General features: G+C 43.1%; 1 pseudogene; it reads left to right on the forward strand.

Moving 5' to 3' along the window:
* The first annotated feature begins 13,577 nt into the window (after nt 1-13,577).
* Nucleotides 13,578-16,169, forward strand: LOC149395177 (pentatricopeptide repeat-containing protein At4g30700 pseudogene; annotated as a pseudogene).
* Nucleotides 16,170-16,317: the final 148 nt, after the last annotated feature.

Raw genomic sequence — 16,317 nt, forward strand, 5'->3', positions numbered from 1 at the left:
AGACTTCCAGATGAAGTTTGTGGTGTTGGCCTCGGTGATCCTGGCCAGAGGTTCGGCTTTGACCCACTTAGTGAAGTAGTCGATAGCGACGATGGCGTATTCGTATTGCCTCGGAGCTTTAGGAAGCTTGCCGATAATATCCACGCCCCATTTCGCAAAGGGACGTGGGACGACGATGCTACCGATGGGAGATGGCGGCTGTCGTGGAACGTTAGAGAAACGCTGACACTTGTCGCACTTTCTCGCCCAGTCGTAGGCGTCTCTTTTCATCGTCGGCCAGAAATAGCCTTGTCGAAGCGCTTTCAGCGCAAGGGACCTCCCAGCTGAGTGGTTTCCGCAGAGGCCTTCGTGAATTTCGCGGAGGACCTTAGTCGACTCGATGCTGTTGAGGCATCGGAGCAGCGGGGTTGAGTACCCGCGCTTGTATAGGGCTTCGCCTCTCAACACGTACTTAGATGTGAGGGCTTTCAGCCTTTCGGCTTCTTTGCGGTCTTTGGGAAGTGCCCCTCTTTGCAAGAAGTCCGTAAGCGGGGTCATCCAAGTTGCATGAGCGGTGCTCTCAATCGTTCCAACCTCGTCACGTGAGACGGATGGTCGCGAGAGAGACTCGATCGGGATAGTTCCCAACCCATCTTCGGTGATACCGGATCCGAGGCGAGCTAGGGCGTCAACCTCGGAGTTCTCTTCTCTTGGGATCTGGATGATCTCGAACAAGGAGAAGGCATCTAGCTTGGCATTTGTCTTTTCCAAGTAGGCGATCATGTTAGGTTCTTTGGTAACGTAGTCGCCTTTAACCTGATTTACGATCAACTGCGAGTCACAGTTATTCGTAAATTCTGTACGTTGAGCTTTTGAGCGAGCTCTAGTCCTACGATGAGGGCTTCGTACTCGGCCTCATTGTTGGAGGCCTGGAATCCGTAGTGGAGGGCGTAGCGCAACTTTTCCCAGTCGGGATTTGTTAGAATCACGTCGGCGCCTGCTCCCTGGGCATTAGATACTCCGTCTACGTGTAGTTCCCAGATGGGACCCGTAGGGTCGACCTTTCTCTTTCGAGCCGACAAGTCGTCGGTCGAGTCGTCTTCTGCTCTTCCCATGTCGGGAGTGTAGGAGAATTCTGCCACGAAATCAGCTAAGGCTTGAGCCTTTATTGCTGCTCTCGGGTGAAACTCGATCCCGTACTCGCTCAATTCCTGGGACCAGATCACCATGCGAGTCGATGTTCCCCTTTGAAGAGCTTTACCGATAGGGTGCCCCGTTCGGACAACAATTGGGTGAGCCTGGAAGTAAGGGCGTAGCTTTTTGGTGGCTACGAGGAGAGCGAGAGAGAGCTTCTCTATCTCTGTGTAACGCGTTTCGACGTCAAGTAGGGCTTTGCTCACGTAGAAGATAAGCCATTGAGCCTTATCTTCTTCACGGATCAGCACAGCGCTTACAGCTCGTTCGGAGACGGCGAGGTAGACGTAGAGCGTCTCGCCATCTTTTGGCTTGGAGAGGAACGGAGGTGTCCCGAAATAGGCCTTCATTTCTTGAAAGGCCTTCTCGCACTCGTCCGTCCATTCAAAGCCGTCCGTCTTCTTTATTGGTTTGAAGAACGGTTGACACTTGTCGGTTGCTTTGGCCACAAAACGCGAGAGGGCGGCAATCCGACCGGTCAGACTTTGGACTTCCTTGACACGTCGCGGAGACTTCATGTCAAGGAGTGCCTTGATTTTCTCGGGGTTCGCTTCGATACCTCGACGGCTAACTATGTAGCCTAGGAACTTCCCGGATTCGACCCCGAACACACATTTGTTGGGGTTGAGCTTCATTTTGTACCGGCGGAGGATTAAAAACATCTCCCTCAGGTTGTCTACGTGATTGGTGGCCAGTAGGCTTTTAACGAGCATGTCGTCCACGTATACTTCCATGGTCTTGCCGATTAGGTCGGCGAAGATCCGGTTTACCAATCGTTGGTTAGTAGCTCCTCCATTTTTAAGGCCGAAAGGCATGGCCTTATAGCAGTAGAGGCCGCGATCGGTGACGAAGGTCGTCTTGATCTGATCGGGCCCGTGCATTCGTATCTGGTTATAGCCTGAGTAGGCGTCCATGAAACTTAGCAGTTCATGTCCTGCCGTGGCGTCGACCAGTTGTTAGATGCGTGGGAGTGGAAAGCAATCTTTTGGGCAGGCTTTGTTAAGATCTTTGTAATCTATACAAATGCGCCACTTCCCATTAAGCTTTTTGATCATGACCACATTGGCCACCCACTTGGGATACTTGGTTTCTCGGATGAAACCAGCGGAGAGAAGCTTTTCGACTTCCTCGTTTATCGCTAGGTATCGTTCGGGGTTGAACGCACGTCTAGCTTGTACCTTTTCAGCGATAGTTTTATCGTCATTCAATCGGTGCACAATCACGTCGGGGTCTATACCGGGCATGTCTGCATGTGTCCACGCAAAGACATCCTTAAACTCCCGAAGGAAGGACGCGAGTTGAGTTTTGATGGCGAGAGGGAGTTGTGCACCGATCTTCACTACCTGGTCAGGTTTAGCTTCGTCGAGAACGATCGAAGTGAGATCATCGAGGGTGTCAACTTTCAACCTCTCGATATTGTCACGGGGGTCTAGCTCCCCGAACTGCCGTGCGTCTTTTTTATCACACGGGTAGTCGTCTTCTAGCTGGTAGATCGTGTGAACCCTTTTTTCGGCGGGCTTGCCGTCCACGCCTTGGACATAGCATATCCTCGCTTGGGTTTGATCACCAGCCATGACGCCGATCCCCTCCTCGGTGGGGAATTTCACCAGTAGGTGATACGTGATAGCCCTTAGTCTGTTCAACGTGGGTCGCCCATGTTGGAATCGATCTAGGGTTTAAGAAAATAATTAATGCTTCGGTAAGCGGCGGAATTTTAAAAATTTTCTTTTACAAGTAAAAACAGTTTTTACTAACCTAGACAAAGAGCAAGTACATGTAATTAAAAACTATTGTGAGTATAGAAGTTTACTAACCTTTCTTGAAGCTTGAACTTTGAAGAAGCTTTTGGAAAGTTTGCAACGCTGGTCTCCCCTCGCAGCACGTCTCTCTTTCTTTCCTCGGCACCTCGAGCAACCACGAAAGTTTCTATCACTAAATCACTCGAAATAAAGGAATTAGTGAGTGGACACTTTTAAACACTACGACTTAAGAACGAGTCTTGAAGTCGCAGAGCTAAACACTAGGTCGAGTGAGGACCTAGGTGCGAAAACAAGAAAATCGAAAATAAACTAGAGAGAGAAGAAGGGGCGGCCAAAGTTCTAGAGAGAGAGTCTCTCAAATCTCTTAAACTTGGATGAATGAAAAGTGAGGAATGGGGCTCCTATTTATAGGAGAGGTTTTACCTTCAATAAGGTAGTTTCCTCTTCTATAGAATATCACATATTCATGAGCAAAAATCCATTATTTCCCATTCCATTTTGGGCGCCCAAGGCAGCCTCCTAGAGGCTTGGATTTGTTTCCTTTTTTGTTCCTTGGCTTGCCTTTTTCTCACTTGGCCGATTACCCTAATTCATACACATGCAAATTTGTTTCCTCTTTTTCTTTTGGCAAGTATCTTGATACATTTATGCACAAAATATTCTATCTTTCCTCTTGGGTGGTGGGCGCCTATTCTAATACTAGAAAGGCCTTCTAGAAGCTTTTCCACTTGTTCATGACAACATGAAAAAGGTCCATTAAGAATTTTCAATAAAATTCTTATGAAATGAAATTAATCCACAAGGCCCAATTAATCTTATTATGGCCGAGTGACATTAAGTCATCAAATGAACTTGTCAAAAAATTTATTGACATTCATTTCATCATATGTCTCAAAAGACAAAAATACCCTTTTGACAATTTTCGTTCTTGTTTTGACTTAGCTTCCAGTTTAACTATTCCTAATCGATGTGATTCGTGACAGTGACCTCATGGACCCAAATGAACAAAGCTTGAGCTAAACACTTGGACTCAAAAGTTCACAAACCTTTTCCAAGTTTAGCTTAATGCCAACTGACTCCACCAAAGAGTTGACACTGAAAATCTCTCGGTTCAAATGAATTTATTTTCTACTCAAGAATTCAACCTAATTATGATGAGCGGATCCACTGAATATTATCTATGTTTACCCTTCATGAATGTCATCAGCTAGTCGGGATTTACTAAATTACCATTTTACCCTTCTAGCTGTTATTTCCTCAACTCCTTTGTCGCTTGTGAATAAGTTAGAAACAATGTATTGACGAGGAGCTAACAAGTCACATTGTTTCATCCAAAAGAGTCAGGACTCAATTTGGACACTGGCCAGTTCATTTATTCACACTCCAAGGAACAAAGCATGAGGTGACATACATTGCATTTCAGCAATCTTGTACATGAATTCCATATCTATGAGAACTTCACAAAGTTACTCATGACATTCTCACAACTTAGTACTTCACCAATAGGCCCTGTTCGGAATCACGTAGTGAGTCCGAACTCTGACTTTCTCAAATGAGAATACTAAGGTGTGAAATGGCATGTCTCATTTCAGGATTAAGGTAAGCATGATGCAATTCATACATAGTGACTTCGAGACATAATAGGTTAAATGGTTTGTTCTTATCTTGTCTCTAGAAGTGCACTGGTCAATTCAGTACCTTCGGAAGATACCTAGAAGAACTATAGAGTCCCCAACTCTCAATGCCTCATAACCAGATATCATAGATTGTTCTAACAATCGTACTGAGGTCAATAGTCCTTTGACCCTAAGACTGCGAATATATCGTTTTAAGCAAACTACGAAGAGTTTGTTCATGCAAATCTACATTTGTCTCTTCGTAAGTTGTTTAGTTTGTTTATGGACTAAAAGACTAAGGTTTTATCATAAAGCTTCAGACAAGGAAGATTGAATGAACGTTTCAACTTTTATTAATAAATAAGCAGTTACAAGCAAGAGTCTTCGTAAGACTATATGACATCAAATGTACATAAACACACACTACAACTCTTCTTGTGGGCACCATTGACAACAGTGGGAGCATCCTTGAATGGAACCTAGTCACTCTAGATTTATTGATTGAGTGGGAGCATCCTTAATTGGAACCTAGCCAGTCTAAAATTCAATAATCGAGTAGGAGCATCCTTAGCTGGAACCTAGCTACTCTTATTCATTAACATAGTGGGAGCATCCATAAATGGAACCTAGCCACCAAATAACCAATATTATTGAGTGGGAGCATCCTTAATTGGATTCTAGTCACTATTGTTCAATAAAAGAGTGAGAGCTTTCTTTAATGAAATCTAACCACTTGTTGTTCAATAAACAGCAACATCCTTCACGGGATTAAACCCATCATTGAAGATGGCATCCTTAACCGGAATGTATATGCTATTATTCAATAATTAAAGTGGAAAAGTAATCAATGATTATCTTGCCACATAAATCAATGAATTGAAAGAAAGGATAATTTTGAATTATCTTGTCGTTAAAATCAATAACCTAGTGGGAGCATCCTAGAAAGGATCCTTGTCACTCTCATCAACAATAAACTTTCCTTAAATGGAAAGACATGATCTTGAGATATCACTCTCGATCATACTAACTTGTCTGAAAGTTATTAGCCCATATTTAATAGATCTACCTATTAAGCTATTAGCTAAAGGATTAATGAAATGGTTTAAGCTTTAATAAGCTATAAGGTAAGGGATTGAGCCCTTAAGGAGAGACATTATCATCAATGATACTCTTCTTTCTGATACCACAAACCACTTCATTAGGGATCTTCAAAATTGAAGATGAACTGTCCTTTGAGGATGAAGTTCCAATAACATAAAGACATGGATCGAAGTAGTTATACTACTAAACCTTTTGAAATATGAAAGGTAGATCCTAAGTACTTAACAAACTAGTCATGATTGTACATGGATGTTTGTTATAATCGATATTTTGAGAATGATCGATAAGTATAGCTCCTAAACAAGTGTCATGAATAAAGTCATTACTATTATAGTTCTAGACCTCATTACGACACAAGTAAATTGACTGAGCTAACTGTTTCTAAAATTAAATTTAGAAACGACATGCTCGTTCCATTATGTCTCAAACATACTTATTGATATATGGTATGAGCTCAATGTTGAGGCTATCAACATTGTCTTTAAAAGGACTAATAATTAGACCTTAGAAAATGTCGTATTTCCGAGAATAACTACATGTGTTGTAAACACTGTAATTTCTGGAAATAGTGAGATACTTAGTTATTTAAATATAGTAGATCCTTAAAGTCCTGTGTATATATTGAATATGAACACGACAAACAAAGATGAACTATAAATAACCAAGTAATGGAAATAGGTCAATAAAGTTCTTATTTAAACACGTTCAATAAATCACACTATAGTAAGTGGTGATGAGATCAAACCATGCAATGGTGCAACCTGTTTTGGCACCAAAGGGATGTACACCTTGATAGGGAGACTTGTTATCTTTAGATATAAAGTCTGGTGTATAATCTAAAGGTATGCGAAGTGTTAATTTGTTCTAAAGTAAATTTATTTACTGTGAATAAATTGACTTGACCTTAAATGTTAAGTCAATCACTTGCAAAAATGCATGAACTAGAATAATATGAAAATGGGACATATGTCAGATCGACATAAATGATAGAGTATAGATAAAAGTTGGAATCCATATGATGGGAATCTCAATCCTGGGTCAAAGTCTAAACCGTCTATAATGATGGCAAAGAATTAAATTGGCTGAAGGAAACTTATCTTCTCTGGTCAAAGTGGGAGATTGTTGGGAATATTGCCCACTTGAAGATAATGATTACTAAATTCGATAATAAGATTACTTTATTAGCATTATATGATTAGTGGGTTGAGTTCTAAACAATTAGAATCAATAACAACTATCTTCCATAGCCTCCGTATCTAACTGAGTCACGTGCTGGGCACCTGAGTTCGGGCGGTGTGCTAAAACATGGTCGATGACTGATATACACCTGGAAAGCTATATCTAAAGTCATATATGTGGAACACATAGGTGAAGGCTGATCACTATGTGGGAGCATTCTACACTTGTGATAAGTGTACGACCTGGACAGGTCTTGGCGTAGATGTGTCGTTTAAGGACCGTTACGACACACTAACCGAGGCCACTATGATGGTCACAGTAAGACTTGATCTAAATCCTGAAGTGATCATGGACACTGGGTTATGTTACTGAGCTCTTTGACTCATTCGCTAAAAGGCTTTTCATGCTAATCACAGCTTATGTCTTGGGAGTTTTCTCAGAGCATGATTCGAGTGGGAAGTGATTTACAGATACAGAATCCAGCCTTCCTGAAAGAAGGTTAATGTTCACTCACCTAAGGGTTGATTCCAGAACCGATAGATTGCTAGCACTTTCGAAGTAAGTAACGTTCGAAAGAATCTTTCGCTGGGGAAGCAACAATGCTTAGGGCTGATATGTATCAAGAAAAGTATAACGGAAAAATTGACTTCTCTTGACACGGGTTGAACCTGGAGGATCTTGATCACGAACTGACTATATCAGTGGACACTCGTCACGATGAGTAAATATAATTCTAGTATAAAGTAGAGTTCAGTCTTGGCTTACAAGGTGGAGTATTTGACCAAGATTAGACGAATCGATGGACAAAAGAGAAATGACTATTTCGTCTTTTTCATCGGATTTGTTAAGCTCCTATTACTAGGTCCATAGTCCCCGATTCGGCTCTGATAAAGGCGGATAAGAACTTTCGTATAATAATGTTTATCATTATTAATCTCACTTGCTGTAATTGTGATTGACAACATTAATTCTGGAAAACGGGTATTCGCAGAATTAAATAAATATTTATGGTAGAATTGTTTATTTATTGTTTGATCAAGTAAATAAACAATTATTAATTATTTGTTTATTGTTGGACTAAGTAAATAAATAATTAATTGGGTTTTAAGCAATTGGGCCTTGCACAAAATATGAAAATCGGATTTGGGAATTTTTGGCACTAGGGTTTGCGCAAATCCCCCTTGGCCGTGTGCCTAAAATTCGAAATTTATAATATTGGTATTCACCAATATTTTCTCTTTAGTTGTTTAAATAAAGGAGAGAGAAAAATATAAGATATTGTCCTATATTTGCTCCTTATTTAAAGGAAAGTATTTAGGAGAATATTTAGGAGAATAATATATTCTCCTTTATTATCTCACTAAATAAATTATTCTCTATTTAAATAAAAGAATAATATCTCATAGATATTGATCTGATGGATGAGAGAAAAAGTAGGATTCACTTATTGAGATCCAATGGTCTAGATTTAATCCACTAGTGTGAACACAATAAAAGGAAATAAAATATTCTGGAAGATTCCATGAATATCTCATTTTTACTACTATAAATAGGGGTTCATGAGAAGGCAAAAATAAGCAATTATTTTAAGCAATTTTTGTGAAAAATTTCGTGCATCCTAGCCTTCCTTGGCCGTGCACTTCTGCTTCTCTACCCCTCGGAAATTCGTTTACATTCTTAGTAAAATAAGAGAGAGATCTCGAAACACCTAGTTTCGTGATCTAGTGAGATAAAGACTGTGCCCACTCATCTTTCTTATTCGTCTCGGAGATTACGTTTCGGAAGACTAAGGTGTCATCCTCGAGTCCTTCATCAAGACGACGCAAGGAGTACGCGATTGGATTGGAGCGTTCTGTAGCTGAACCGAAAATCAATGTAAGTACTCGTTTACTCTTATATCGGTTGCTTGACTTATATGCTCTCGTGAATTAAATTAATTAAACATAACTAGATCTTGTTAATTATAACCATAATTTAATTAGCTTATGATTAGCGTAATTAATTATTTTTCCGCATAAATATGTTTATATGTTGGAATCATCTCAGACGAGTCACATCGGAGCGATCGTTCGTGTCCGATGCGCGCTCGATCCACCAACAAGTGGTATTAGAGCGATTGTTCGTGTCTGATACCCACTTGATTCCCCAACAGGCTGCCTACGTACCCTTTAGTCGGGATCAGGTCAGAACGTAGTTCAATTTGTGTATTGAGGGCTATCTTGGGCTCGGAGGCTTGAGAATCCAAGGCTTTAGAGTATGAACCGGCTCGTAGCTTCTAGTGAAGACTTTAGAGGGGTCGCTTGCCTCGTAGCTCGGAGTTCTAGCTCAATGGCCCAGAAGCAGGAGAGCAGTGTGTACTGCAGGAGCTCGGGTCGCAGAAAAGGAGCGCGCTCCCTCTCGTGGAGGGGGGTCCTTGTATTTCTGAGCCGAGGGAGGAGGAGCGCGCGCTCTTGGAATGTCACAAGAGCACGGGAGAAGAGAGAATTCTCGAGTGAGAGAAGTGTTGTGTGAGAATTGGAATTGTGGGGCTGAATCAGCGTGCCTTTCCCTCCCCATAGGAGGGGTATTTATAGCATTGGAGGGAGGCCTTGGGCCGGCCCCTTGAGGCCCATCGGGTGGCCGGGAGCAGGGCGCGCGGGGCACGCGTGGCGTGTCGTCTGGATGGGAGCGGGGCGCGCCGAGCGCGAGACTTGGCCGGGCGTGGCGCGCTTGGCGGCAGGCGTGCCCGGCCGAGGCGTTGGGATCGCTCGGCCGGGGTAGCAGGGGTGCTCGGCCGGGGCAGCAGGGGCGCTCGGCCTGGGCAGCAGGAGCGCCCGGCCGAGGCAGCAGGGGCGCTCGGCCGGGGCAGCAGGGAATCTCGGCCGGGGCAGCAGGGGCGCTCGGCCGGGGCAGCAGGAGCACCCGGTCGAGGCAGCAGGGGCGCTCGGCCGGGGCGTCGGGGCGTGCGCGGGCCGGGACGCCCGGGGCGCGGGAGCGCGCGCGGGCCGGGACGCCTGGGGCGCGGGAGCGCGCGCGGGCCGGGATGCAAGGGGGCACGGAAGCGTGCGCGGGTCCCGCGCCCCCAGGCCGGGACGCCGGGGGCGCGGGAGCAGGGCGCGCGTGAGCCAGGCGCGCTAGGGCGCGCTGAGGCCCACTGGGCCGGGGGCGCAGGTGCGCGCGCACCGGCCATGCTGGGCCGTGGATGCGTCAGGGCACTCGGGCTTGGTGGGCCGGGGCCCGTTGGGCTTCCGGCCGGCGAAGCCCGGCCGGTCTTGAATTGTTTTTGAATTTCGGTGTCCCGAAAACGACCGGTAACAATAATCTATAGTCTTTAGTCCTTAAACAAACCTAACAACATATGAAGAGAAAAATGTAGATTTGCATGAACAAACTCTTCATGGTTTGCTTAAAATAATATATTCTCCATCTAAGGATCAAAGGACTATTGATCTCAGTATGATTGTTAGGAGAATCTATGATGTATGGTTATGGGACATTGAGAGTTGGAGACTCTTTAGTTCTTCTAGGTATCTTCTGAAGCTGCCGAATTGACCAGTGCACTTCTAGAGACAAGATAAGAACAAACCATTTAACCTCTTATGTCTCAAAGTCACTACGTATGAATTGCATCATGCTTACCTCAATCCTGAAATGAGACATGTACGTATTCTCATTTTAGAAAGTCAGAGTTCGGATTCACTATGTGATTCTGAACAGGACCTATTGGTGAAATACTAAGTTATGAAGATGTCATGAGTAACTTTGTGAAGATCTCATAGATATGAAATTCATGTACAAGATTGCTTAAATGCAATGTATATCACCTCATGCAATTAAATGAACTGGCCAGTGTCCAAATTGAGTCATGACACTTTTGGATGAATCAATGTGACTTGTTAGCTCCTCGTCAATACATTGCTTCTAACTTATTCACAAGCGACAAATGAGTTGAAGAAATAACAGCTAGAAGGGTAAAATGATAATTTAGTAAATCCCGACTAGCTGATGACATTCATGAAGGGTAAACATAGATAATATTCAGTGGATCCACTCATCACAATTAAGTTGAATTCTTGAGTAGAAAATAAATTCATTTGAACCTAGAGATTCTCAGTGTCAACTCTTTAGTGGATTCAGTTGACATTAAGCTAAAGTTGGAAAATGTTTGTGAACTTTTGAGTCCAAGTGTGTTAGCTCAAGCTTTGTTCATTTGGATCCATGAGGTCGCTGTCACAAGTCAACCGAGTAGGATTAGTTAAACTAGAAGCTAAGTTAAAATAAGAACTAGACAAGTTTTACGAAAAATGTCTAAATGGTATTTTTGTCTTTTTGGACATGTGATAAAATGAATGTCAATAAATAAGTTTTTTTGACATTGTCATATGATGACAAGCAATTGATCCACTAGGCCATATTGATGAATTTGGGCCCTGAGGATTAATTTCATTTCATGGAATTTTACTTGAAAATTCTTAATGGACTTTTCTTATGTTGTCATGAACAAATAAAGAAATATCTAGAAGCACCTTCTAGATGGTGTTGCACACCCAAACCCAAGAGAAAGATAACCAATTTTGTACATTGATGTATGAAGATACTTGCCAAAAGAAAAATAGGAAACAAATTTCCTCTAAGAGGAAATGAAGTGGGCGGCCAAGGCAAGATAGGAAACAAAAGTGGAAACAAATCCAAGGGCTTCTAGAAGCCATGTTGGCCGTGTGACTTAAAGAGAATGAGGGCAATATTTGCTCAAGAATATGCGATATTCTATAGAAGAGGAAACTACCTTGTTGAAGGCAATTCCTCTCCTATAAATAGGGCCCTCATTCTCATTGTTTCTCATCCCATAAATTTTAGAGATCGAGAGCTTCTCTCTCTAGAGTTGACCGCCCATCCCTCTCTCTCTCTCTAGCTCCTTTCGTTTTTGTTTTGGCACCTAGGTCCACATTTGACCTAGCGTTTATTTTAGCTCTTCGACTCTAAGACTTGTTCTTGACTCGTCGTGTTTAAAAGTGCCCACACACTTATTCCTTCTTACCTCGAGTGATTTATGTGATAGAAACTTTCTTGGTTACTCGAGTTCCCGAAAAACGAAGAAAGATGAGCTGCGTGGGGAGACGAGCGATTCAACCTCCAAAACCTTCTCAACAATCAAGCTTCACAAAGGTTAGTAAATGTGTAATCGCTTTAAGATAGTTTTAATAGTAACATGTGCTTGCTATTTGTCTAGGTTAGTAAAATCGTTTTACTTGTTTAAAAGAAAAAAAAAATTTCCCACCGCTTGCTCAAAGCGTTAAATCTTTTCTTAACCCTAGATCAATTCCAACAATATACCCTAAGCATTGTTACTTCCCAAGCGAAATATTCTTCCGAACGTACAAACTTCGGAAGTGCCGACAATTTATCGGGGATACGATATGTTCATACCCCGTCTTATCTTGACTTCTTCCCTGACATTATGCGTTGCATACTCCGCCATAGAGCTAATGGAATACTAATCTTTAAATACGTGAGTAATGACCTATGGTGCAGCTCCTCGATGGCCATCCGTTTAAACGACACACGAATAGGATTGTCTACTCTCGTACGCCGTAATCTCTCACATATCAGATCACTGCACGACACCCCTCGGCATCCACATGCATTTCTCATCTTTGCATAGAACATACCATCTCTTTTTTGAAGGAGATTTCACTCTAAATTCGAAATTATGTTTCAGAGCATACAAGTGGATATGTTTCTTCAATTCCTGCTTGCTCTCAAATTGTTGCCCAATATATATTTATTCTAAGCTACATGTTATTTTCAATGGTTAGTTAAAAAATTTAAAAATTTAAAATATTTCATTTGCGAATTCAAGCACATTAGTCTATATTAACTATAGTAGAATGACTTGGATAATGACTTTGTTCTTCCTTCACAACATCATCGGTTGTGAACTCTGGCGCTTTCAATGAATAAGGCATGATCGATGATCCTATTATCGGAGGCTCACCCGACGGTTGACAATGAGCCGAGGGTACTGTAAAAGTTTTCACAAAGTCATCATATTCTTCAGGATTCGCGAATTCTTTAAATTCTCCACCTCTAACATTGTTATCTCCATCATCTCCGTCATTATTGTGCTCACCACGTCCGTCATTATTGTGTTCATCACCCCCGTCACTGCTTAGTTCATCATCTTTGTCACTATTGTGGCAATCATCTCTATCACGCATGTACACTTCGTCTTTGGCAACCCTTGTACGCATTATACAAGGCATCATCGCGACCATTGTGTTTGTTGTTGATTATAGGATTATTTTGTCGGTCCTCGATAATAAGAATATCATGTCTCTTCTTCGGTTCATTGCGAGACAACTCTCCAACTATCACATATTTCCCTTTACATACTCCTCGATACGCAATTGGCGTCATGATCTGTTTTGTTACCAAGGTTAGACAAAGTGAAAATCTTTTATAATTTATGTACTTCATATAATATGAAACGTCACCATCGTCATTCAAAACAGCAGGAGCCATCGGAATCGTACTCATTACGTATGGGACTTCGAGTTTTAAGTCGAACGTAAATCTGTCTACATCGATCTTTTGGTATATTAAAAACATGCGTAATTACATTCATGAACATCTATAAGTGTTCTTTCTCCTCCCAAGTGCCTTTAACAAAAATAAAACCTAACCAACTACAAACTACCGTCCTTATATATAATCCGATTAATCAAATTTCTCTTTCATATAGTCCGATTCCATCCTAACTAACTACGAACTACCGTCCATATATACCAAAGAACCAAATAAAAAAGCCCGCCAAATATTGAAGAAACGAGCCATGGCTCTGAGTCGGAACTTCTTCATCGGCGTCCTCAACAACGCCACGAGCCTATCGAACCTCTTCCAAACCCACGCCCAAGCCATCGTCAATGGCTACCATAAAGACCTCGTCTTCCTCAGCAAGCTCGTCCAGAGGCTCTGCAACTTCAACGCCCTCCGTGCCGCCAGGGCCTTCTCCGTCCGAAATCCCGATCTCTTCCTCTTCAGAGTCCTCATCAAGGGATTCTCAGAAAACGGATTCCCTCTCTCGTCTCTCTCCGTTTATACGCATCTGAGGAAGAACACCAATCTACGACCCGACGGGTTGACTTATGCCTACGCCATTTTGGCCGCGTCGGAGATCGGAGATTCCGACTTCGCTTCTATCCTCCACGCTCAATTGGTAGTCGAAGGACTCTCCGAAGATTCTCCCGCCGGGACCGCCGTTGTTGGGTTGTATTGCCAGCTCTCGAAAGTTGGGTATGCACTTAAGGTGTTCGACGGAATTCCCCATAGAGACGTTCCTCTGGTTAACACGGCTGTTTCGGGTCTGACGAGGAATGGGTTTTCGCAGGAGGCTGTAAGGCTTTTCTTGGATATGGTGGGTCGCGGGTTGAGGCTTAACGCGGCAAGTTTCGCTTCAGTTCTTCCTGCTGCAGCCGAGGTCGGAGATTCTTGGCTCAGGGCGGGGGTTCATTGCTTGTGCTACAAGTTAGGGTTTGATGGGGATGTACGTGTAGCCACGGGTTTGGTCTCGATGTATGCGAAGTGTGGGGACATTGGTGCTGCCAGGTTTTTGTTTGATGGTATTTGTTGCCCAGATTTGATAAGCTGTAACACAATGATCGATGGGTTCTCTCGTAATGATGACACTGAGTCCTCGGTTTGGCTTTTCAAGAGATTGCTAGGTTTGGGAGCGAGAGTAAATTCGGGTACGGTTGTGGGTTTGATCCCGGTTTCTTCGCCCTATGGTCACACCCAACTCGTTACCTGTATTCAGAGTTTTAGCCTGAAGCATGGTGTCCTCTCAGACCCTTCGGTTTCGACATCGTTAGTCTCAGCTTACTCTCGGTTGAGCGAGATCGAGTCCGCAAGAAAGCTTTTCGATGAGATCCCGGAGAAAAATATAGAGTCCTGGAACGCAATGATCTCGGGTTACACCCAGAACGGACTGACTGACCCGGCGATTTTTCTCTTCGGGAAAATGATGAATGAGTTCACTCCAAATGCGACCACCGTTGTAACAATTCTCTCGGCTTGTGCTCAACTCGGAACTCTCAGCCTCGGCAAATGGGTCCATAAATTTGCCACGGAAAAGAAACTCGACGCCAACACATTTGTGCAAACGGCTCTGGTCGACATGTATGCGAAATGCGGGGACGTCGAGGAAGCTCGGAGAATATTCGACTCGATTGGCGATAAAAACACGGTCACTTGGAACGCGATGATAACTGGGTACGGCCTCCACGGAAACGGACACGAAGCTTGTAAGCTCTTCAACGAGATGTACGGCTCAAGGTTTTCACCGGACGGATTCACCTTCCTATCGGCCTTGTCTGCTTGTAGCCACGGGGGGCTGGTGAGAATCGGGGAGGAGGTCTTCAAGTCCATGGTTGACGATCACAAGTTTAAGCCCTCGGTCATGTATTACGCGTGCATGGTTGATATCCTTGGCCGAGCCGGGCATTTAGATAAGGCCATGGAGTTCATACAAGAAATGGATGTAAAGCTAGACGTGTCTGTCTGGTGTTCCTTGCTCGGAGCTTGCACGATCCACAAAAACCAGAGGGTGGCGAAAATAGCGTCCGAGAAGATATTCGAGATCGACCCAGAAAACTCTGGGTCCTATGTAATGCTCTCCAATGTCTATATGTCCAATGGTAGTTTCTTGAACGCAGCTTCGGTCCGGCAGCTTCTAAATGTGAAGAGGCTGAGAAAGACACCCGGGTACACCTTGATCGAGATCGGGGATACCAGTCATCTCTTTAAATCCGGAGACGAAACGCATCCAAGATCGGCGGAGATCTACGCGATGCTCAATAAGTTGATACGGAAGGCTGAAGAGACAGGATATCGAACAGACACGGCCAGTGCTTTAAAGGACTTTGAGGCAGAAGACCAGGAATTGTTGGTGAATGTTCACAGTGAGAAACTGGCCATTAGTTTTGGCTTTGTTGCGACCGAACCCGGGACAGTAATTCGAGTGATTAAGAATTTCCGGACTTGTTTAGACTGTCACGAGTGGATTAAACTGATTTCGAAGATTATGGAGAGAGTTATAGTGGTCAGGGATTGCAACAGATTCCATCATTTTAAGGATGGCGTTTGTTCATGCGGAGACTTTTGGTGAGAGACAAATTACTCCTCTTTTCAGGTTAGATTTAATTTATTTCTTTCTTACTTTTATATCAACAATGTGAAGTAATACATTACATTTGGCTAGCTTTTTTCATGACTAATTTAAATGCATATTTGGATATTGTAAATAAGTCTCAGTATTTTTTTGGATTCTTGCGATAAAAGTTACAGTCCTGTCATATTTTTTTTGCTCAAGAACACCATAAGATAAATTCGAATTTTTTCACTGGCGTTTGTAGGATATTTTCTTGTTTTAAAACTCGTTAGTTTTTTATGTCACATCCCAAGATTCGATCTCAAAACAAGAGTTTGCCAATCTTTCATTGAGTTTAGTCTCC

Source organism: Urtica dioica, chromosome 5 (genome assembly GCF_054948205.1).
Source record: "Urtica dioica subsp. dioica isolate 48M chromosome 5, U.dioica_male_clone48M_v1_H2, whole genome shotgun sequence".
Lineage (NCBI taxonomy): Eukaryota > Viridiplantae > Streptophyta > Magnoliopsida > Rosales > Urticaceae > Urtica > Urtica dioica.